The following is a 25,050-nucleotide window of genomic DNA, read 5'->3' as shown; positions in this document are numbered from 1 at the left end:
CTATTTGGGCAATTAGTCTTCTACGTTGCTGGAATTTGATGTCTGATTATAGCTGCCCTTTTATTAGTATCTGTGGTCCTGTATTTTAAAAATTTCAATAATCATAACACTATGATGAGAAAGTATTACTTGAAACATAATATTATTTTTTTAAAATACAAACGTTCACTACACTGAAAAAAATAGGAAAAATGTAATACTGATTATTAAGCACTTTATAAGTTGTATACCTTTAAGAAAAATAGTTATTTTTATTTCTCTAAGAATATATAGTCCAGGAATTTATGAATATTAAATAAACTTAAATATGTAACAACCACACAGTGAGTATAAATACTGAACTCTGATATAGTGGATATGTGAATGAATTCTTTACTTTGTGAACATTTAAATTTTTTTCTTAAATTTTTATAATGATTGAGGAATGGTTGGAAGCAAAGTGCAACCCACAATGCTAAACACACATTCAGGCCTCAATTTTGTAATTTTCTACAACCTTCCTTATGCTCAGTGCATTCCTCAGAGATAGTTGTTAAGTATATTGCCAGTGTTAGGGAAGAGAAAACATTACTCTCATTTTCAAAAATAACATTTACATTGAGAGTGCAAATTTTAACTATTATGAAAAAAGTCATATGCCCTAATGTCACGGCAAGGAATTAGCTCATGCTGAAATAGTGACTTAGTCTTTTTGAAGTCATGAAATTCCATTTCAAGGTCTGAGGTGAGCTGGTATTTTTGTTATGTTTGATTTTATTCACAGAGCAGAACTTAATAATGTTAAGAAAAAGGAATCAAAGTCTTTGAACTGAGCTGATATGCCTTCTTCTTTTGCATGGCTTAGAATGAATGCAATCTGCAGTATTTCTCCCTCATTCTCACATCCATAGACTCTGCTTTTGCTGAGTGGTGTGGTAACAGCACAGAGCTGGAGATCAGAACAACAGATTTTGAATAATTTCTCCATCACTCTCTGGCCTACTAGAAAATCTGGTAACCTTTCTTAGCCTTGTAATCTGAAGAGTTGTTATGAAGAGTATATTCTGCTAAATGAGAAAATAATGGTTTGTAGAATGTAATGGAACTGTTAATATAATAGGTTTTTAACATCATAAGTTGATTCTAGATCCTGTAATTAGAGTGTAAATAGATTTAGCCTTGTGTGCACCCACTCAACTTTTTTCTATTAAATCTGTTATTGGTCTATTTTCAGTATATGGACTTGAGACAAGAACATTACATGGCAGCACATATTATGAAGGTGCTAAGTAAGAATACAAGTAGGTGACTGGGTTTTATTGCAAAGGTCAGGAAATACAGCTTTTAAGATTGATTCTGACCTATGATATAAATATATATCATTATATATATATATATATATATATATATATATATATATATCATATATATATAATGTTTTATCCCTTTGGGCTACCTTCCCAGTGATTGAAAAAAATGACTCCTCCTTCATTAATAGTTCTTTCATCATAGGCCAAGGTGGTTTTATTAGACTTTTCCTACATGTGATTTTACATCAGCAATATGAAACAAGTTATGGTGTGTACCAATATATTAACCATTCATAAATGAGTAATATTTAAATATGTAGTTATATCATAATGAGGTTTTACTTTTGCTAAATTAATATGTCTACATTAAGTTGAATCATTGGCTTAAAAATCAACTCCTTTTGGTGTCAGCCCATTTGTTTCATTACTGTTCAATACTAATAAACATACATATATATATTTTCTAAATTTATCCTTGAATTGCTTTTCCCCCAAACTCAATAAATAAGTTTTCTACTTCTGGTAAATATTAACAGGATACTATCTGGTATGTTGACTACTCTCTGATGTAACAAACCTCCTAGTGATGGTTCTCCAAATGCTATTCTGGCATGCATTCTGGAATAAATGCATCTAGTAATCTCTAAAATCATTCACTAACTTATGCTTTTTGGGAAATTGTTGACATAAAATTTTAGCAACTTTCCTCTCTTATGAAAATAATTATCAGACATTAAGAATTTTAATTTCTAATTCAACATTCAAATAGCACGATCCATGATTATTTTTTCAAAAAAGTTGTAATTACCATATTCTAGACCCAGAAAAATATTCTTTTAATCATACTACCTAGTATACACCACTTCAGATAAAATCTAAAGCAAATTTGTCTAAGTAATTTATAACAAAGCGATGTGATAGATTTGAAGCAACCAGCTTTCATCCCCTAAGTCTGTTGCTACTCTTAACAGTATAAATTGAGTTTACTTATTTCCTTCATGCCATACTCTTATAAATACTTAATATGTGATTATTGAAAAAATAAGTGGCACACTTCTTTCCTTCAGCAATGTCCTATCTTACTGAAAAGATAGTTCCGCATTTCAAAAGAAGTTGAGTAAAAGACAACATGTGAAACAAAGCTAACAACACACGGAACCAGAAGTAATTAATGTGAGGGAAGGTAAAATTAAACCATGAAAAAGAGATCAGCAATATGTAAAAAGAGATCAGCAAAATTTAAAAATGTTCTTATCCTTTTGTGGCTTTTAAAGATGCTTACATGGAGAGATACAGAAGGAGCAAATCAATTCAGCCAGCCAAATCAGCTGACCCATTGAAAACAGTCCTTGGAATGACAGGTGCCCCAGCCATCTGTCCATGCCAAAGAATCAGACATTTTTTTTCAGGAGGGAAGACATGCCTGAGTCATGCTCCTGAGTGAGATAGAAACTCTCTGGCTTTCTATAAAGAAAATTCTTGATTTTACAAATAATCTTGATGAATTTGTCAATATATTTTACTGTAAATAAGCCTACTCTAGTGAAAGTGATCACTAATTCGGTTTTGCAATTAAACTGAATATTACTCTTAAGAAGTTTTTTGCACTGATCCTTGTTATCCATGTGACAGATGCCATGTAAAGAGTTAGCTGGGATTAAATTTAATTAAATTCATAATCTCCTTCTGAAAACTTTCTAGGAAGTTTGAAAGTGATTGGATTTTAGTCTCAGAAGATATGTCTTTGCCTATAATCTTTTGGAAAGGAGAGAGCTTGGATTCAATCAGTTACCTAGAGTTCAACAGTTTGTCTGGATTGATAATACTTCTAAAATTACTTTTAAAATTAAGCTATAATTTATCACCTTTGTTATAAACCTAATTGATCCTTATCATTGTCACTTGAAATAACAATTATAATAAAATGTCAGGATATCTCAAACCAATCTCAATCTTTCATCTATGCCTAATTATAAATAATATATTCAAACAGGAATATAGCCATTACAATCTTACTTAAATAGTGTGATATGATGATGAAATGGCATTTTTAAACATTTTTGGCTCTTCTTGTTGATTGTTTCATGATATGACTTGTGTTTAATTATTTTGTCCTAAAGTGCCAACATAAATAAAAATGAAAAATAATGAAACTCATTTACAATGTGATATGTCATATACTGACGTGGTTCATTTTGCGAGGTTTTTGTTTATTTGTAGTAGCAAATCAAAGCGCATAGAATATATATACACACATTTCTCTATGCCCCTTGTTCACACTTCAAACTGAGGTATCCAATATTAAAATGTCTCGTTCTTCCTCATACAACTTTTTGCAGATTTATACAATATTTTAACTTTTATTTAAACAAAATAAAAACATCAAAATCTCCTGAAGAATGTAATCTTCTAAAAGTCTCAGCTGATTGTTCTGTTTTTGTCTTGTGACATCCACTTGATTGTAATTAAGGGAGTGGTTCCTGCCCTAGAAAACAGGGCCCCAGGAGAACAATCCTCCTGGACTGGTGCACATGCCGCCATCTGGTGGTCAGCCCAAGATGAGACCCCACCCTACAGTCTACAGCATTTTGATTATCAAAATTGGAAGATGAAAACAGATTTCTTTGTCTTTGCCTTCAATGCCACTGGACGTGCAACTAAAGAAAGTCAAATGAGGTCTCTTTGAGACATCCATGTGGCTGAGTAGGGAGACAGTTTCCCCTTGATTCTAGCATGTTATCTTTCTATAGTATCCTCAGCTTTGTCAGGGTACTGGAGTTGAGCCCAACTCACTTGCAATTTGTTGACTTGGCTATTCCCTATTTGCCAGGTCCCTTTTATTTTTATTTTAAGTGTCCATGCCTAGGGTGGACAATTGAAAAGGCTTTGCCAGATCCCGAATCAAACTGTTATTAGAGATACAGGCTTAGTATTGAATCAAGTCAAGCCAATTACATTACACAAAGAACACCGAGAAAATTATCAGGAGCAGAAAATAAAACATGTGGCCATCTGGTGGTCAGCCCAAGGTGAGATGAGTGCACAAAATATGTTTTCTTGACCCCTATTTTCCAAGTACATAGAAAATACTAACACTCGTGTCCCTGTAGGTGAAAACTGTTGTATCATCCAGTCCAAAGTGGTTTTCTAACTATTTTACTGCTCCACATAACATAAAGAGAATATAAAATTTTGATTTTTTTCTAATGCCGTGATTGAAAATAAAATACATATTTAATTTTTCCAAAAGTTGGATGACAAAATAGTTTATTTTCACATCAACCCATATAAATTTATTCATATGCCAGAAAACATCGCCCCCCGCTCACTGCAATTGGTATGTCATATGCCATAGCCTACATACTTTTTAAGTCAATTTTATCAATACTACTTTCATTCCTTTTGGGTTTGCTTTTATCATTCAATAATTATTCACAAGAATATAATTAGGTATGATAGAGCCATATGAAAGAAATTCCTATACAGAACACTTCACTGAGAAATTCCTGTTCAGATGTTAAGATTTTGCCACCTCCACACATACATGATGGTTTAATTCCTTCTAGAAATATCTGTTGGCACGCTGCCTATGCACAAGCAAGTCTATCTGAGAATGTTGGATAAGTGACGATGTGTATGTGTCTACTCTTTCATAGGGAAGATGATGTATGTGTACACTACAAAGACTCAAGGGAATGCATGGCAAGCAATAAAATGTGAGTAGCTGAGAGGCAGAAGAAATGTTATTTCCAAATCGAGGTTATTGGGAGAGGCGTCATTAAAATGCGGTTTGCCATCGCATAGGCAGGTCTCAATTGCTCTGGGGTTGCTTCCACACGTTCTCTCACAGAATAGTTCTGAGAACATTCCAGCCAAAACTTCTATTCAAATTGGTCAGCCTGATCTTACAACACAGCTGCTGGAAGAAACTGAATGGCACTTTTGAATTTCAGCCAATTTTGCTGCCTCATGGACAAAAAAACTGTGTCTGATCTGTTCCATTCAACAGCACTTTCAGAATTTGAATTTTTCTGCCCCAGACACAGCTTTGGTGAATAGACCACATGCTGGAGATGAGAATTAACTGTCTCATACCACTGTGGCCCATCGTAATAGGAAAACAGAATACTTATCATTTTCTTACGAGAAAGTATTATCAGCTTTCCCCTTTTTATTTTCTTGCTCATCTCTCTCTCTCTTACTAAACCATGAATTCTTGGAGGGCATGGATCTGTATCTGTTCTATATATATCACACATTACTTACGTGCTCAGAGAATGTTTCCTAATGAATGTTCAATAGGTATGGAGTGATTATGTTCATGTAATCCTGCATCTCAACCCTAAACCCAAATTGTTCTATAGAGAGCAATTTGTCCTAGAGGCAATTTTCATTACTCACATTTGATAGAATCTCTATCATTCATCAGGGGATATAATCTACATGGCTTTACTTATAGTTAAAATGGACCCCTATCTGGAACTGGATGAACAGAGGAAAGAAATGTGTTGCCTAGGCAACAAAACTGCTTTGTTTGAATGATTTTCCTTCTTATCACAGTGGAAGTTAAAACAGATACTGTACAAGAAATTGCTGAGTTTGTATTAAGTCTGCTGATGAAGAAAATAAGAGAAAAAAAAAAACTTTTGAGAGAAAGATGTAAAATGTGGGGGCGATTCTCAATGTTGCCAAAATGTGTGATAGGATATTTATTTAATTCACTAAAAGTATTATGGAAATTTCTGAATAAATTCAAGAGTTACTGCAGAGCACATATAACAGCCTGTCTTTTTATTTTATTTATTTTATATTAATCCTTTAGAAAATATTAACACTTTGAGAGAAATATTCTGTGGATCTCTCTCACAGCTGTCTGCTCATATACTAGACATTCAGAAAACACAGAATAAAAGGAAAATAAATTTTGAAACTGAGTGTCAGATACTGTCTAAACATTTGATCTCACTGAAGCAAAATGACTTTGATTTGGTAATTGCAATATTTATTATGAAAATAAAATCTTTTTAAAAAAGGTTTGATATCCATCTTTTTAAAAAAATAAGAGGTGAAATTTTATAGCTCAGTTCATTGATAACTGTTTCATTTCTCTTAGATTGTTTTAATTGAGAAGTATCAATACATAGCAGTTCTGAATCAAATCCATGTTGGCTTAGAATTCTTGTACAGATCTTAATAGTCTTGTTGTCTCATTGGTGAAATTGAGTATAAAATTATTGACTAAACAGTGTTGCTCTCAGGATTAAGAAAGATAACCCATTAAAGAACCAGCACAATGCATGGCACCAAGTACATAAACAATGCTAGTCAATTATTATTAACCAAATATAATTATATGAAGAAAATGAAATATAATATTTCTCTGATAACAAAGATCTCACCAAATCACTTCAAAAGCTAGATAATAGCTATTGTTTCTAAGGGCGCATATAAGATATTAAAAATAATTTTCATTAAGTTAAACAGACCTTTTAATATACTCTTGATAGCACTAAACAATAAATTTCCATGTTTCTTTACACTAAGTTATATACTTTACCTCAATATTACCATTTTTCAATTAAAAAAAATCCATTGTGCACAGCCTCTAAAGTCAACATATTTTGTGATGACTATATTACATTACATATTTTTTATCTGAATTTGTAATACCCATATTCCAACTTAGTATTGTTTAACAACATTGATTCTAAAATATTAGACTTGGAGAAACAATCACATGTTATCAATGCATAAATTACAGTCATTGTAGGGGTATTTTGCACTGCAAATAATATCTAGAAAGATACATGACTTAGCTAAGAGCAAACGTAATTAGTGACTATCTACAATTAGATCTAGCTTCTAATATGGTACATTTTTTAACCTGTCATTTCTAAGAACTAAAGTATCATAACACTAATTCTGTTTTTTTGTTTTGTTTTGTTTTGTTTTGTTTTGTTTAAATTCACTGGTCTACTGCAATACTCCTTTGAGGTATTTGAACAAATCCTTGAGTGGTACAAAGTCAATAGTGAAAATAACTTTATTTTTTAATCATTGTCTAACTCTATGTACCAATGAGAGGGGGTTGTCATTAAAATATTTATATCTTGTCTGTAAGGGATTTTATTTCTCCTTCACTTACGAAGCTTAGTTTGGCTGGATATGAAATTCTGGGCTGAAAATTGTTTTCTTTAAGAATGTTGAATATTGGCCCCTACTCTCTTCTGGCTTGTAGAGTTTCTGCCGAGAGATTTGCTGTTAGCCTGATGGACTTCCTTTTGTGGGTAACCCGACCTTTCTTTCTGGTTGCCCTTAACATTTTTTCCTTCATTTCAACTTTGGTGAATCTGACATGTGTCTTGGATTTGCTCTTCTCGAGGTATACCTTTGTGACATTCTCTGTATTTCCTGAATTTGAATGTTGGCCTGCCTTGCTAGGTTGGGGAAGTTCTCCTGGATAATATCCTGAAGAGTGTTTTCCAACTTGGTTCCATTCTCCCCATCACTTTCAGGTACACCAATCAGACTTAGATTTGGTCTTTTCACATAGTCCCATATTTCTTGGAGGCTTTGTTCATTTCTTTTTACTCGTTTTTCTCTAAACTTCTCTTCTTGCTTCATTTCATTCATCTGATCTTCAATCATTGATACCCTTTCTTCTGCTATATCAAATTGGCTATTGAAGTTTGCACATGTGTCACATAGTTCTTGTGCCGTGGTTTTCAGCTCCATCATGTCATTTAAGATCTTCTGTACACTGTTCATTCTAGTTAGCCATTTGTCTAATCTTTTTTCAAGGTTTTTAGCTTCTTTGTGATGGGTTCAAACATCCTCCTTTAGCTTGGAGAAGTTTGTTATTACTGATCATCTAAAGCTTTCTTCTCTCAACTCATCAAAGTTATTCTCCATCCAGCTTTGTTCCGTTGCTGGCAAGGAGCTGTGTTCCTTTGGAGGAGAAGAGGCACTCTGATTTTTAGAATTTTCAGCTTTTCTGTTCTGGCTTCTCCCCATCTTTGTGGTTTTATCTACCTTTGGTCTTTGATGATGGTGACATACAGATGGGGTTTTGGTGTAGATGTCCTTTCTGTTTGTTAGTTTTTGTTAGAAGTAACAGTCAGGACCCTCAGCTGCAGGTCTGTTGGAGTTTGCTAGAGGTCTACTCTAGACCCTGCTTGCCTAGGACATCACCAGCAGAGGCTGTAGAACAGCTAATATTCCTCTGGAAGCTTCATCTCAGAGGGGCTCCCATCTGTATAAGGTGTAAATCAGCCCCTACTAAGAGGTGTCTCCCAGTTAGGTTAGTTGGGGGTCGAGACCCACTTGAGGAGGCAGTCTGTCTGTTTTCAGATCTCAAACTCCATGCCAGGAGAAGCACTACTCTCTTGAAAGCTGTCAGACAGGGACATTTACATCTGCAGAAGTTTCTGCTGCCTTTTGTTCAGCTATGCCCTGCCCCCAGAGGTGGAGTCTACAGAAGCATGCAGGCCTCCTTGAGTTGTAGTGGGCTCCACCCAGTTCGAGCTTTCTGGCCCTTTTGTTTACCTACTCAGGCCTCAGGAATGGTGGACACCCCTCTCACAGCCTTGCTGCCGCCTTGCAGTTTGATCTCAGACTGCTGTGCTAGCAGTGAGTGAGCTTCCATGGGCATGGGACCCTCCAAGCCAGATGTGGGATATAATCTCCTGATGTGCTGTTTGCTAAGACCATTGGAGAACCTCAGTATTAGGGTGGGAGTGTCCTGATTTTCCAGGTACCATCTGTCATGGCTTCCTTTGGCTAGGAAAGGGAATTCCTTGACCCCCTGTGCTTCCTGGGTGAGGTAATGTCCCACCCTGCTCTGTGGGCTGCACCCACTGTCTGACAAGTCCCTGTGAGATGAACCTGGTACCTCATGTGGAAATAAAGAAATCACCCATCTTTTGCTTTGCTCATGCTGGGAGCTGTAGACTGCAGTTGTTCCCATTTGGCCATCTTGGAAATGCTGAGAGATTGTGTCACCACCAGACCTGCCGTACAAGAGCTCCTGAAGGAAGCACTGAACATAGAAAGGAACAACAGATACCAGCCACTACAAAAACATGCCAAATTATAAAGACCATCAATGCTAGGAAGAAACTGCATTGACTAATGAGCAAAATAACCAGCTAACATCATAATGATGGAAACAAATTCACAAATAACAATATTAATCACAAATGTAAATGGGCTAAATGCTCCAATTAAAAGACACAGATTGGCAAACTGGATAAAGAGTCAGGACCCATCAGTGTGCTGTATTCAGAAGACCCATCTCACATGCAGACAGACCCATCTCACCACACATAGGTTCAAAATAAAGGAATGAAGGAAGATCTACCAAGCAAATGGAAAACAAAAACAAGTGAGGGTTGCAATCCTAGTCTCTGATAAAACAGACTTGAAACCAGTAAAGATCAAAAGAGACAAAGAAGGTCATTACATAATGGTAAAGGCATCATTTCAACAAGAAGAGCTAACTATCCTAAATATATATGCACCTAATACAGGAGCACCCAGATTCATAAAGCAAGTCCTTAGAGACCTACAAAGAGTCTTAGACTCCCACACAATAATAATGGGAGACTTTAACACTCCACTGTCAACATTAGACAGATCAATGAGACAGAAAGTTAACAAGGATATCCAGGAATTGAACTCAGCTCTGCACCAAGTGGACCTAATAGACATCTACAGAATTCTCCACCCCAAATCAACAGAATATACATTCTTCTCAGCACCACATCACACTTATTCCAAAATTGACCACATAGTTGGAAGTAAAGCACTCCTCAGCAAATGTAAAAGAACAGAAATTATAACAAACTGTCTCTCAGACCACAGTGCAATCAAACTAGAACTCAGGATTAAGAAACTCATTCAAAACCACTTAACTACATGGAAACTGAACAACCTGCTCCTGAATGACTACTGGGTACATAACAAAATGAAGGCAGAAATAAAGACATTCTTTGAAGCCAAGGAGAACAAAGACACAACATACCAGAATCTCTGGGATACATTTAAAGCAGTGTGTAGAGGGAAATTTATAGCACTAAATGCCCACAAGAGAAAGCAGGGAAGATCTAAAATTGACACCCTAACATCACAATTAAAAGAACTACAGAAGCAAGAGCAAACACGTTCAAAAGCTAACAGAAGGCAAGAAATAACTAAGATCAGAGCAGAACTGAAGGAGACAGAGACACAAAATCCCTTCAAAAAAAAAAATCTATGAATCCAGGAGCTGGTTTTTTGAAAAGATCAACAAAACTGATAGACCTCTAGCAAGATTAATAAAGAAGGAAAGAGAGAAAAATCAAATAGACACAATAAAAAATAATAAAGGGGTTATCACCACCGATCCCACAGAAATACAAACTACCATCAGAGAATACTATAAACACCTCAATGCAAATAAATTAGAAAATCTAGAAGAAATGGATAAATTCCTGGACACAAAACCCTCCCAAGACTAAAAGAAGAAGAAGTTGAATCCCTGAATGGACCAATAACAGGCTCCGAAATTGAGGCAATAATTAATAGCTTACCAACCAAAAAGAGTACAGGACCAGATGGATTCACAGCCAAATTCTACCAGAGGTACAAAGAGTAGTTAGTACCATTCCTTCTGAAACTATTCCAATCAATAGAAAAAGAGCAAACCCTCTCTAACTCATTTTATGAGGCCAACATCATCCTGATACAAAAGCCTGGCAGAAACTAGAGACACACACACACACAAAAGAGAATTTTCAACCAATATCCCCGATGAACATTGATGCAAAAAGCCTCAATAAAATACTGGCAAACCGAATCCAACAGCACATCAAAAAGCATATACACCATGATCAAGTTGGCTTCATCCCTGACATGCAAGGCTGATTCAATATACACAAATTGAGAAATGCAATCCATCAGATAAACAGAACCAAAGACAAAACCACATGATTATCTCAATAGATGCAGAAAAGGCCTTTGACAAAATTCAACAGCGCTTCATGCTAAAAACTCTCAATAAACTAGGTATTGATGGGACATATCTCAAAGTATAAGAGTTATTTATGACAAACCCACAGCCAATATCATACTGAATGGGCAAAAACTGGAAGCATTCCCTTTGAAAACTGGCACAAGACAAGGATCCCCTCTCTCACCACTCCTATTCAACATAGTGTTGGAAGTTCTGACAATGGCAATTCGAGAGGAGAAAGAAATAAAGGCTATTAAATTAGGAAAAGGGGAAGTCACATTGTCCCTGTTTGCAGATGACATGACTGTATATTTGGAAAACCCCATCATCTCACCCCAAAATCTCCTTAAACTGATAAGCTACTTCAGCAACGTCTCAGGACACAAAATCAATGTGCAAAAATCACAAGCATTCCTATACACCAATAACAGACAAACAGAGAGCCAAATTATGAGTGAACTCCCATTCACAATTGCTTCAGAGAGAATAAAATACCTAGGAATCCAACTTACAAAGGATGTGAAGGACCTCTTCTAGAAGAACTACAAACCACTACTCAATGAAGTAAAAGAGGACACAAACAAATGGAAGAACGTTCCATGTTCATGGATAGGAAGAATCAATATTGTAAAAATGACCATACTGCTCAAGGTAATTTATACATTCAATGCGATCCCCATTAATCTACCAATGACTTTCTTCACAGACTTGGAAAGAAAACATGACTTTAAAGTTCATATGGAACCAAAAAAGAACCCACATTGCCAAGACAATCCTAAGCCAAAGAACAAAGCTGGAGGCATCACGCTTCCTGACTTCAAACTATACTACAAGGCTACAGTAACCAAAACAGCAAGGTATTGGTACCAAAACAGAGATATAGACCAATGGAACAGAATAGAGCCCTCGGAAATAATATCACACATCTACAACCATCTGATCTTTGACAAACCTGACAAAAACAAGAAATGGGGAAAGGATTCCCTATGTAATAAATGGTGCTGGGAAAACTGGCTAGCCATATCTACATATGAAACCAAAACTGGATCCCTTTTTATACCTTATACAAAAATTAATTCAAGATGGATTAAAGACTTAAATGTTAGACCTAAACCTATAAAAACCCTAGAAGAAAACCTAGACAAAACATTCAGGACATAGGCATGGGCAAGGACCTCATGACTAAAATACCAAAAGAAATGGCAACAAAAGCCAAAATTGACAAATGGGATCTAATTAAACTAAAGAGCTTCTGCACAGCAAAAGAAACTACCATCAGAGTGAACAGGCAATGTACAGAATGGGAGAAAATTTTTACTATCTACCCATCTGACAAAGGGCTAATATCCAGAATCTACAAAGAACCTAAACAAATTTACAAGAAAAATATCAAAGAACCCCATCAAAAAGTGGGCAAAGGATATAAGCAGATACTTCTCAAAAGAAGACATTTATGCAGCCAACAGACACATGAAAAAATGCTCATCATCACTGGCCATCAGAGAAATGTAAATCAAAACCACAATGAGATACCATCTCACACCACTTAGAATGGTGATCATTAAAAAGTCAGGAAACAACAGGTGCTGAAGAGGATGTGGATAAATAGGAACACTTTCACACTGTTGGTGGGACTGTAAACTAGTTCAACCATTGTGGAAGACAGTGTGGCGATTCCTCAAGGATCTAGAACTAGAAATACCATTTGACCCAGCCATCCCATTACTAGGTATATACCCAAAGGATTATAGTGTATAGGGTATATACCCAAAGGATTATAGTGTAGGGGGTATATACCCAAAATATTATTTTGTGCCCTTTACAGAACTCATCTATAACAACAAAACTTCTAGTTTGAAAGATTATAAATTTTCTACAAAAAATGCGTTGACATTGCAGAGTTATTTCTAGTCATCCTACATTCTTACTTTTAAACTAAAAGTCTTCCATCATTTTTCAATACAAATATAATAAGATTTTATTATGAACACACACACACACACAGACACATTTAATTCTCCCACACAGCATGACAATGATAGTACAATGGATGAACTTTTGTATTAATAGGAAACTGAGCTTCATATAAAGATACATGTACACGTATATTTATTGTGGCACTATTCACAATAACAAAGACTTGGAACCAACCCAAATGTCCATCAGTGATAGACTGGATGAAGAAAATGTGGCACATATACACCACGGAATACTACGCAGCCATAAAAAAAGGATGAGTTCATGTCTTTTGTAGGGACATGGATGAAGCTGGAAACCATCATTCTGAGCAAACTATCACAAGGACAGAAAACCAAACACCGCATGTTCTCACTCATAGGTGGGAACTGAACAATGTGAACACATGGACACAGGAAGGGGAACATCACACACCGGGGCCTGTCATGGGGTGGGGGAGGGGGGAGGGATAGTATTAGGAGGTATACCTAATGTAAATGATGAGTTAATGAGTGCAGCACACCAATATGCACATGTATACATATGTAACAAACCTGAACATTTTGCACATGTACCCTAGAACTTAAAGTATAGTAAAAAAAAAAAATCTTACTTTAAAATTAAATAAATTTATTTTCAAAGATGTATTTTCAACAAATTTACATTTACACCATTCCTAGATTAATATGCTATACAAAATGAACTTGTAGTTTATTTGGAAGATATCTAGGTCAGACAAATATTGTCTGGCAAGGGACAGACACATTGGCAAGGAAAATACAGAAAAGCATGATCAAGATAATGTACTTGGAGAATAATTCATGCCCAGATACCGAGTGTTGACTACAATTTATTTCAGTGCCATATTTACTGGACAAAAAAAAGATATATACTGTACATCTAGTACAGACCTAGGTAGAGTGGAGATAATATTAAATAGAAAAATAATTGAAAGTTCTTCTCTTGAGAAAATAAATCTTACCTGGCACATATCTTCAGAGGGCTATAAGGCATATGGCTAGTCTATTAGCCACCAAAACGTGAGGAAATCAAACATTCCTCTTTGCTTTTCCATCCCATTACTAAATTGTTGAATTTACACTGAATTGTATGTCTGTATACAAAATGTATCTACTAAATTTTTCCAGGGGGTATCCTTATGCATTTTGTATCACCTTGTAAAACTGACAGGTCACAAAAGCAGAGCTGCCCTTCACAGAGCTCATCAATAACAACAAAACTTTTAGATTGAAAAATTATAAATTTGCTACAAAAAAAAAGTGTTGACATTGCAGAGTTATTTCTAGTCATCCTACATTCTTATATTTAAACTAAAAGTCTTATGTTATTCTTCAATACAAATACAATAAGATTTTATTACGAACACACACACACACAGACACACACACACAGATATTTAATTCTACCACATAGCATGACAATGATAGTACAATGGATGAATTTTTGTATTAATACAAAACTGAGCTTCAATTTCAGCTCCTAAGAACCATTACAAATGCTCAAATAAAAGGTATACATTTCACGTTTTTACTGCATGGTTTTCTGCACACAAAGTAAAACCACAAAGTAAGGAGCCTAAAAGCTGCTATTAAAAAAAAAAAAAAAAATGCAGTAGATTTCTTTCTGTTCTGATGTGCAAAAAGTCTTAGAAATATCTACTCCTATCCTTACAACAAGAAAAAAATATGAACGCGTTGAAAGTTAGTGACTTCTTTTAGGCCCATTAAAGAACTGAAGTCTCAGGGCAAACTGTCACTTGAAATCTGCAAAGACAGGTGAATACAGAGAAACAGCTGAGATTGTCTTACCTGGAGGATGGGCTGCTGGAGCCATAAAGTTAACACTTCTGGAAAAAGTGGTCAGCATGGAAGAACAGATGGGTAATGTAAACAGAAACTCTAAGAAAAATTCAACGAAAATGCTAGAATTGAAAAACTCTGAAATAGAAATATCCCTTTGATGGATTCACCAGAATCCTAGACATGGCAAAGAAAAGAAAGAGTGAGATTGAAGGCACGTAAACAGGAACTTCCCAACTGAAATGCAAAAAGCAAAAAATATATAAAGAAGAGGAAGAAGGAGAAAAATAAGAGAATAAGGAGGAGGAACAAGAAGTACCCAAGAACTTCGGGACAGTTTCAAAGCTGTCATATATCTGTAATGACAATATCAGAAGAAAAAGGAGACAAAACCGAGAAATATTTGAAGTAATAGTCATTGAGATCTTTCCAAAATTAACGATACTCAAAACTAAAAACCAGAATACATAGAGAACACAGAGCAGGATAAATAGAAAAATAAATATAAATAAATGAATAAATAAATAAACAAACTCACCTACATGTAACATTTTCAAATTGTACAAAAACAACACAAAGAGAAAGTCTTGCAAGAAGCCATGAATGGGAGGTGAGGGAATGCTTACTTTTAGAGGAACAACGGTAAATTTACTTTAACTCTGTTACACAAATTAACTGAAAACTTATTTCCATAGATAATACTGCACATAATTGTTTATGTCAACTTATTCACTGCTGCCAAAAATTGGAAAATATCAAAATGTCCTTTAATAAGCAAATGGATAAAAAAAATGTGGGTCATCTGTGCAATAGAACAGTATTCAGCAGCAAAAAGAAATGCACTATCAAGACATAAAAGGGCACTGAGGAAACACTGTATATTGCTAAGTGAAAGAATCAGTGTAAAAAGGCAACATACTGTATGCTTTCAACTATATCACACTTTGGAAAACCAAAGACATACAGATGATACAAAGAGCAGCAATTCCAAGAGAGATCAGAGAAAGAGAGGAGGACAGGAGAGTAGAGGAAGAAAGCACAGGAGATTATTTAGAACATTAACACTGTGTTGTATGATATGTAATTATGGATACATGATCCCATCCATTTTTCAAAAACCATAGAAATTACAGAACATAACGTGAAAATTAATACATGCAAATTAAGAAAAAGAAGATTGGGTATCCCAGGAAATAATTCGGGCCATGATAAGAGAATCTAACTCTATTACAAATGTATAAAACAACCTCAGTGATGGGGTTGGGAAGAAAAGGTGCTGACCTAAGTAACTCTGGAAAGAAGGAGTATCTATAAGGCTAAAGGCAAAAAGAACTCTCATAAGAACGGTGTCATAGTTGATAAAGGTGTTGCCCATGGAGACATGGGTTAAAAATTCTCATACTGCTATACTTGTATTCTAGAATTCAATACATCAGTAAATGGCTGCTTGGTGGTGGGAGCCAAGTTTCTAACTATTGAAGTAAAAAATTGATAGACCAGAAGCAGCAGCTAAATGATTCAGGTGGTGATAGATTAGAGAGTTGAGGTCATTAGTGTCAACTCATGTTTAGCTCAATATAGCTACAACTGGATATATACAAAAATATTTATAAACATCTGTTTAAAGCCAATGAGTATACACACGTTTGCTGAGATTGTCTAAAGAAAAAGGACATCAAGACATATAACACCCAGTTCCTGATTTCTAATATAAGTGTTCAATAAAAGAAACCAAGGCTCCTTAGAGAAATGGCTAATTCTAGAACTCAGAAAGCAAACAAGATGATCATGGAGAATCATCTAGTGCTAGAAAGGAAGAAAGTGCTCCACAAAAATTAAATAAATTTTAAAAATGCGCCATAGACTTTAGTTAGCAATGACATATTAATATTGGTTCATTAGTTGTAACAAATACCCAGTACTAATAGAAGATGTTAATAATACAGAAAACTTTGTGTTGAATGTGCGGAAACTCTTTGTGCTATCTTTTCAGTTTTTCTTTAAATCTAAAACTGTTTTAAATATTAAATTCTATTTAAAAATTACAGTGAAAGGAATTCAATTTTCTTAGGAAAAAGAGAGATTTCAGTTACATTATTACAGTAAAATATCACTTAAATTCCTGTGAATTACAGATAAATGAAAAAACCTTAAACTTCATTATTAATTGTCTGATCCTGGGCGCATGGCTATAAAATGTATGTTACATCCTTTAAACTTCTAGTTTTTAATCTTGAGAAGGAGTTGATGATATGTTGCTTTTTTCATGAAGTATTCCATCAGTATACCTCAAAGCAAGCCATGATGCTACAGAAAGTTTTAATGCTTAAAATAAAAAATCAAAAGACAATGAATGAGCCCCTCCTTTGATTTAGGGGAATAAATTAAGATTTGTACACTGGATTCACAGTGGTAGCAAGTGTGAAGAGCAAAGTCAACAATTTATTTACATCAAATGTATTTTTTTATACTTAGAGGATTTTGTTGGTTTGTTCTACTTTTTTTTAGCCCTAGTTTACTGCAAATATCATTAATACATGTATAAAATATTGCATGGATCATTCCCCTTCCCTTCACAGAGGTCTATTTGGTTTTCATTTACCGCGATTCATTCTGAAATTGCCTTTCTAGTGTCTGTCATCAGTTGAGGTATACTTGCTCAAATGCTTTCAATCCTTGCTCCTCTTGTGCTTCTGGTGACTAAATTGACTAGAGTTGAGGAAGGGCTTCCCTGGTGTAGATGGCATTTTGTTCAGTAAGTGCCTAGATGGAACAGGACAGATTTTAAAAGAAAGCAGAGAATTACAAGTACACATCTTTCCACACAGAGAGGATTTCTGCTTGCTACACTTTTCATTTTATCCCAAGCCTGGGGATTGAGTTTTGAGTATTAATGCTACAACCCAAGGAATCAAAGTGTGTTTCTTTGATCATTTACTTTCTCCACAGCCCAAGTCATTGTAACCTTGGATTTTCTGATGTCATAATCTTCAGGAGATAAATGAGGAGATTTCAAAGCTAAACTGCCTGAGATAAAGTCCCACTTCCACTTCCAGCACTTGCTCAATGCGATCCTTGGAAAATTATTTTCATTTTGATGACTTGTTTTTTCAGCATAAAGTGGAGATAATAATGGAAATTAATTCATAGGATTGTTTGAGGATTCAGTGAGTCATTGTATGCAAAGTGTTTAGTACAGTGTCTGGCATGAAGCAGGGGCTAAGAAAATATTTGCTGTAATTATGTCGCATACACCTTTCTAAAACAACCAGGTAGGTACATGAAGGTAAGCATTTATATTATTCAGGCTCTCAAAAGAAAAACCAATTTGTTGGAGGAATGATTAAAATAGCTAATTGCACTCCTTGCCTATCATTCTATTAGTCCCCAAATGCTTGCTAAAATCCACACCCACAATACAGGTTCCCTAATTTTGTTTCCTTATCCATGTCATTCACTTCAGAATCAATATTCCCTACAAATCAAGTCACTGATGAAAGTGAAACCACATGCAAGAAGTCTGGGAACTCGATGTTTTGCACTCTCTGCTAAGAGAAGGCCCACGGGGAGACTGGAACAGCTGTTGGCTGACTCGCACCCTACATCTACCAGGTTCCATACCATCCTGACGATAAGGCAGCCATGCACCAAAACAGGGCAGCTGACGACCTGCACTCAGCGTCGTCATGATTTCCTAGAATCTGTACTCACAAGTAGGGTCTGCTTGTCCTGCCTCATATTTCTCAGAATTGCTTCAACAGAATTTTGGACTCAACTCCTTATTGGTTGATTTGCTTTTTATGACCACATTAGAAGTTAAGTCCTGCCAGGCGCAGTGGCTCACACTTGTAATCCCAGCACTTTGGGAGGCTGAGGAGGCGGATCACCTGAGGTCAAGGGTTTGAGGCCAGCCTGGCCAACATAGTGAAACACTGTCTCTACTAAAAATACAAAAATTAGCCAGGTGTGGTGGTGGACACCTGTAATGCCAGCTTCTTGGTGGGGCTGAGGCAGAAGAATCACTTGAACTGGGGAGGCAGAAGTTGCAGTGAGTCGAGATCACGCCACTGCACTCTAGCCTGGGCAGCAAGAGTGAAACTTCATCTCAAAAAAAAAAAAAAAAAAGAAAGTAAGGTCCTGATCAGTTGTGTTTAAATAGTTTTGTCTAACCAAAAAAAACTGTGATAAAAAAAAAAAAAAAAAAAAAAAAAACTGCAAAGAACAATAAAAATGTTTACAGAATAGAAGAAACTATCTTCCACTGTCTTCATCCCAGAGAATGCATTCCAAATCTGAGCCTGATGACATTACTTTTGTTCCTGACTTACCAGGTGAGATAATGCTAACCATATTCAGTACGAATTCCCTGTGTAAGCATTTCATTTATAACTTTCACCAAAAATAAAACTAATGTACCCAGGATCACATTTAACAAGCACTGGAAGTAGGACTTTAATTCAGGCATTTTAGCTTTGAAGTCCCTTCCTTTCATACTGGTGATACTCTACTAAAAGACTTGAACATCCTCATGATTGTGATGCCAAAAAAAAATCCAAGATCATAGTATACTGGATGGTACAGAAAAATGATCGTGGAGATACACTGTGATTCCTTGAATTGTAGCATTCATAGCTGTTCTTGCTATCTTCTGAAACTAAAAATTCTACAAGGCATCAAGTTGTTAATTAAAAGAAAGTATGACATTTAAAAAAAGAAATGGATGCTTTACTGCACTTTGCTGCTGATGTTCATTGCTCTGCCTCCTTTTCTATTATGAACTTCCTGAGTGTCTGTCACCTGTCACAAAGGTAAATCATCAGGACTTGCAGAGCCCTGTAGATTTGAGGAGCAGAGTGGGCTCTGTAGCTGCCTGAGGACTGTGTCAGGGCTGGAGAAAATCTTCTACTTCAGGATTTACTTGCCCCATATTGCCTTGTAAAATGATTGCCTATCCTATTTACAGGGAAATCAGCAACTCAAACTGATGGTGGAGCATGATAAAACCAGGGCAGGAAAAACAGCTATTAGCAGGATGAGTCGCCAAAGGGCATTTATTTCCCTTCTCCCCACTCCCACCTTCAGAGACAGTAGATTCAATCTGAGAGACTGCTTTCTCCCAGCTGGATCCCTCCCAGTCAGATGCTGTTTTTTTTTTTTTTTTTTTTTTTTTTTTTTTTTTTTTTTTTTTCTGAGTCTAAAGTCAAGTCACTGGCCTGGGATGTACCTGCTGAGGGACTGTAAATGGAAGACTTCACCTGTGCTCTGGGCACAGGCTGCTCTCTGATATGGGGCTCATTCTGAAAAGAAGACAAACGTGCAGATAAACTGCAAAGTATGGAAATAAATATAATAACATTGGTAGGGAAGTGGAAACCAATAGAACACAAGAGAGAGATTTAAGAATGGTCAATGTATAACAGGCAACTGAAAATATAATAAATATGCCACTAAAACCAACGGGAAAAATAGATGATTTAGAAGGTGGTACTAGGACATGTTTTACTACTAGGGAAACATGATAAAACTGTATCCCTGCATAATACCATGTTCCAAGTTTGAAACTAGATGTATCAAAAACCTCAGTGTGCAAGGTAAAATGATAAAGTAGAATATCCTTATTTTTAGTAATCACGTAGCTTGCCACTCTGGACAGTAATCTGGCAATACAAAATTTAAGCATGTGCAAATCTTAGAAAGTCAGATCATAGATACATATGCTGAAGATATTCTCACACAAGGGAAAATATGCAAGGATATTTATCCTGGTGTTATCCTGTGATGACAAGGCCCTAGACGCAATCTCAAAGTCTATCTCTGGAGAACAATACTGAGAAATTGCAAGATAGAGACAAGGTGCACATATTAACAGAGACAAGTTTTAAAAAATGCTGAGCAAAAGTACAATAAAATAAGAAAGCATTAGAACACAATAACCTATGCAATCATAAAATGTACATAAACAGACAACAGAAATACTGCTTACAAGAATGTATTTGAATGTATATATCTCTATGTACATATTACATATTCACACATACACATAAATGTATAATCAGGCAGGCCTTGCATAAGCCAGTGATGATGTTTTCCATAGACCAAATAATATGATTAATTCAACTATTTGCAAGTCAAGACCATAAAGAAAAAAATAAATATAGAAATAAATAACAATATTTTTTGCTAAATTTCAATACTTTTCCAATTCCTATTCTTCAAGAAAATAAACCAAGTAGTAGCAAAGTGGTATCTTTTATTTAGAAAATTACTGTTTTCTTTCTGTGTGTGCTACTTTTAATTTTTTCTTTCTTTCTTTATTTTGAGACAGAGTCTCGCTCTGTCACTAAGGCTGGAGTTCAATGGCATGATCTCAGCTCACTGTAACTTCCGCCTCCCAGGTTCAAGAGACATTCCTGCCTCAGCCTCCTGAGTAGTTGGAATTACAGGTGAGCGTCACTATGCCCAGCTATTTTTTTTTTTTTTTTGTATTTTTAGTAGGGATGGAGTTTCAGCTTGTTGGCCAGGCTGATCTCGAACTCCTGACCTCAGGTGATCCACCGGTCTCAGCTTCCCAACGTTCTGAGATTACAAGCATGAGCCACCACTCCCAGCCTATATGCTACTTTTAAAGCATCAAGAATTTTCACATCTACTTGCCAACTCGCCCCAAACAACTTTTCTCCTTGCTCTTCTATGAAGAGTACTCTTCTGTGTAGAATGAAATTAAAAAAGAAAGCAGACAATTCTTTGATCCAAATAATCCAAAACAAATGAGAGAGAGAGATCCTTTAACCATCCACACTTGCTGTAAAGAGAGTAAACATGGCTTAGAGAAGAGAAAAAGAGAGTTTAAAGGCAACTTCTACAAATATTCTAAATTTATCCTTAATAATCATGGTTATTCATTATGCATTGCAGTTTTCACAAATCGTTTCATTGGTCTTTCATAAGAATCTCATGTACTTGTTAATTCTGAGACAGTTGCATGGATTACCAGATACCAGTTGCTAGCTATAAAATGGCAAATCAAGGTCTTCTGTCCAGGCATTCTGACAATTATTTAAGTGCTTGTGCCTTGACACTAGGTCAAAAACTCTAATGGATACTGGTCAACTCAGATAGAGCATCATTAGACTTTACACAGCAGTGATTTCCTGGGAAAATCCCATCAACTTCAGCAGTGTGAAACAGACTAAGGACATTACATAAAAGGATAATTTTTATATTGAGCCCAAGTAATTCCTGAAATTTACTCCAGTTAAGTCACTTTCATATGTTTGGATGCATAAAGCTCCCCATGAAAATTATTGATATTAAAATCCGATCTCAAGAGTCATTATCGTGGAGGACCGGAGGCAGGACTAGATTGCAGTTCCAGACAGAACAGCTTGAGGAAGCTCGCATTGTGAATTTTAGCTCCAGATAGACTGCAAGAGCAAACCAGCAACCCTGAGAGGACACACAGACCTTCTGAAAGAAATGAACTGCTCCTGTAGGACCCAGAAGACACCCCATATACAAATGCAGAAGTGGGAAAGGGAGATCCTTCTCTCCAGAACACACACTCCCATTGGAGAAGCTGAAAGTCTGTTTGTGGGAGATGTTTCTGACTTTACCTGGAGCTGAGTCAATTTAGATAGCAAAGTGAAATACAGAGGTAGAGGAAGCAGCAGAAAGGCTTGCTGCATCTCCTAGCAGGCCATCCTTGCCTGGCACGACAGGGATCCATTGGGAGGGTGACCAGAGGAGCAGGAGGTATAACTCCACAGGGAGAAGGGAATCTCTAGCTGAGTTTTGTAACAATTTGAAGAGGGCAAGAAACCTCCTGGCCAGAAATCAGGGGAAGGTGCAAATCTGGTGTGCAGACTTTACAGGCGGGGAAGAACCAAGCCCTTTTCTTTCGCAGTTGGAAGGCAGGTATCCCAGGGCAAGTTTTCAAGTCCACCATGCCCTCTGCTTGGAAACAGACTTGGGGCTGTTGCAAGATACATGGTGGAATTGAGACCAGCCCTTCAGTTTGCATGGGAGCTGGGCGAGGCCTGTGACTACTGGCTTTCCCCCCACTTCCCTGACAACCTGCATGACTTAGCAGAGGCAGCCATAATCCTCCAGGCGCACAACTCCAGTGACCTGGGAACCTCACTTGCATCCCCCACAGCAGCCACAGCAAGACCCGCTCAAGGAGTGTCTGATCTCAGTGATGCCTAGCCCTGTCCCCACCTGATGGTCCTTCCCTATCCAACCTGGTAGCGGAAGACAAAGGGCATATAATCTTGGGAGTTCCAGGGCCCCATCCACCACCTGTCCCTTTGTACACTACTACAGCTGATGCTTTCTGGAAAGCGTCATCTTCTGGGTCAAAAACGAAATCAAGAGTGAAATAAAAAAATTCTTCAAACTGAATGACAATAATGACACAATCTATCAAAACCTCTGGGCTAAAGCAAAGGCAGTGCTAAGAGGAAAGTTCATAGTTCTAAGTGCCTACATCAAAAAACTGGAGGAGCACAAACTGACATTCTAAGGTCATATCTCAAGGAACTAGAGAAACAAGAATAATCCAAACCCAAACCCAGCAGAAGAAAGGAAATTACCAAGATCAGAGCAGAACTAAATGAAATTGAAACCAAAAAAAGTACAAAAAATAAATGAACCAGAAAACTGCTTCTTTGAAAAGATAAATAAAATTGATAGACCATTAGCAAGACTAACCAAGAAAAGAAGAGAGAAAATCCAAATAACCTCACTGAGAAATGAAACAGGAGATATTACAACTGCCACCACTGGAATACAAAAGATCATTCAAGGCTACTATGAACACCTATACACACATAAACTAGAAAACCTAGAATAGATGAGTAAATTTCTGGAAAAATATACCCTCCTAGTTTAATCAAGAAGAATTAGATACGCTGAACAGACCAATAACAAGCAGGGAGATTGGAAATGGTAATTTAAAAATTACCAGCAAAACATGTCCAGGACCAGATGGATTCACAGCAGAATTCTACCAGACATTCAAATAAGAATTGGTACCAATCCTTTTTGAACAGTATTCCACAAGACAGAGAAAGAAGGAATCCTCCCTAATTCAACTTATGGAGCCAGCAGCACCCTAATGCCAAAAACAGGAAAGGACATAACCAAAAAGAAAACTGTAGACTGATATCCTTGATGAATATAGATGCTAATATCCTTAAAAAAATACTAGCTAACCGAATCCAACAACATATCAAAAAGATGGCCCATTATGATCAAGTGGTTTTCATACCAGAGATGCAGGGATGGTTTAATATACACAAATCAATAAATGTGGTACACCACATAAACAGAATTAAAAATAAAAATCACATGATCATCTCAATAGATGCAGAAAAAGCATTTGACAAAATCCAGCATCTCTTTATGATTAAAACTCTCAGCAAAATCAGCATAAAAGGAACATACCTTAAGGTAATGAAAGCCATCTAGCACACACCCACAGCCAACATAATATTGAATGCGGAAATGTTGAAAGCATTCCCTCTGAGAACTGGAAGAAGACAAGAATGCATACTCTCACTACTCCTCTTCAACAAAGTATTAGAAATCCTAGCCAGAGCAATCAGACAAGAGAAAGAGTAAAGGACATCCACATTGGCAAAGAGGAAGTCAAACTGTCACTGTTTGATGTTGATATGATCGTTCACCTTGAAAACACAAAGGACTCCTCCAGAAAGCTCCTAGAACTGATAAAAACATTCAGCAAAGTTTTCAGATACAACATTAATGTACACAAATCAGTAGCTCTTCTATATACTAACAGTGACCAAGTGGAGAATCAAATCAAGAACTCAACCCCTTTTACAATAGCTGCAAAAGCAAAAAAACAAAAAACAAAAAACAACTTGGGTATATACCTAAGGAGCCAAAAGACCTCTACAAGTAAAACTACAAAACACTGCTGAAATAAATCATAGATGACACAAACAAATGGAAACACATCCCATGCTCATGG

General features: G+C 36.3%; 1 protein-coding gene across 3 annotated transcripts in view; it reads right to left on the bottom strand.

Moving 5' to 3' along the window:
- SNTG1 (syntrophin gamma 1) overlaps positions 1-25,050 on the bottom strand; it is an 868,962-nt gene that overhangs the window by 574,146 nt on the left and 269,766 nt on the right. The window lies entirely within an intron of this gene.

This window comes from Piliocolobus tephrosceles, chromosome 7 (assembly GCF_002776525.5).
Source record: "Piliocolobus tephrosceles isolate RC106 chromosome 7, ASM277652v3, whole genome shotgun sequence".
NCBI classification, from domain to species: domain Eukaryota; kingdom Metazoa; phylum Chordata; class Mammalia; order Primates; family Cercopithecidae; genus Piliocolobus; species Piliocolobus tephrosceles.
Note: the sequence above shows the minus strand (reverse complement) of the source record. Positions and strands in the feature narration are given on the sequence as shown.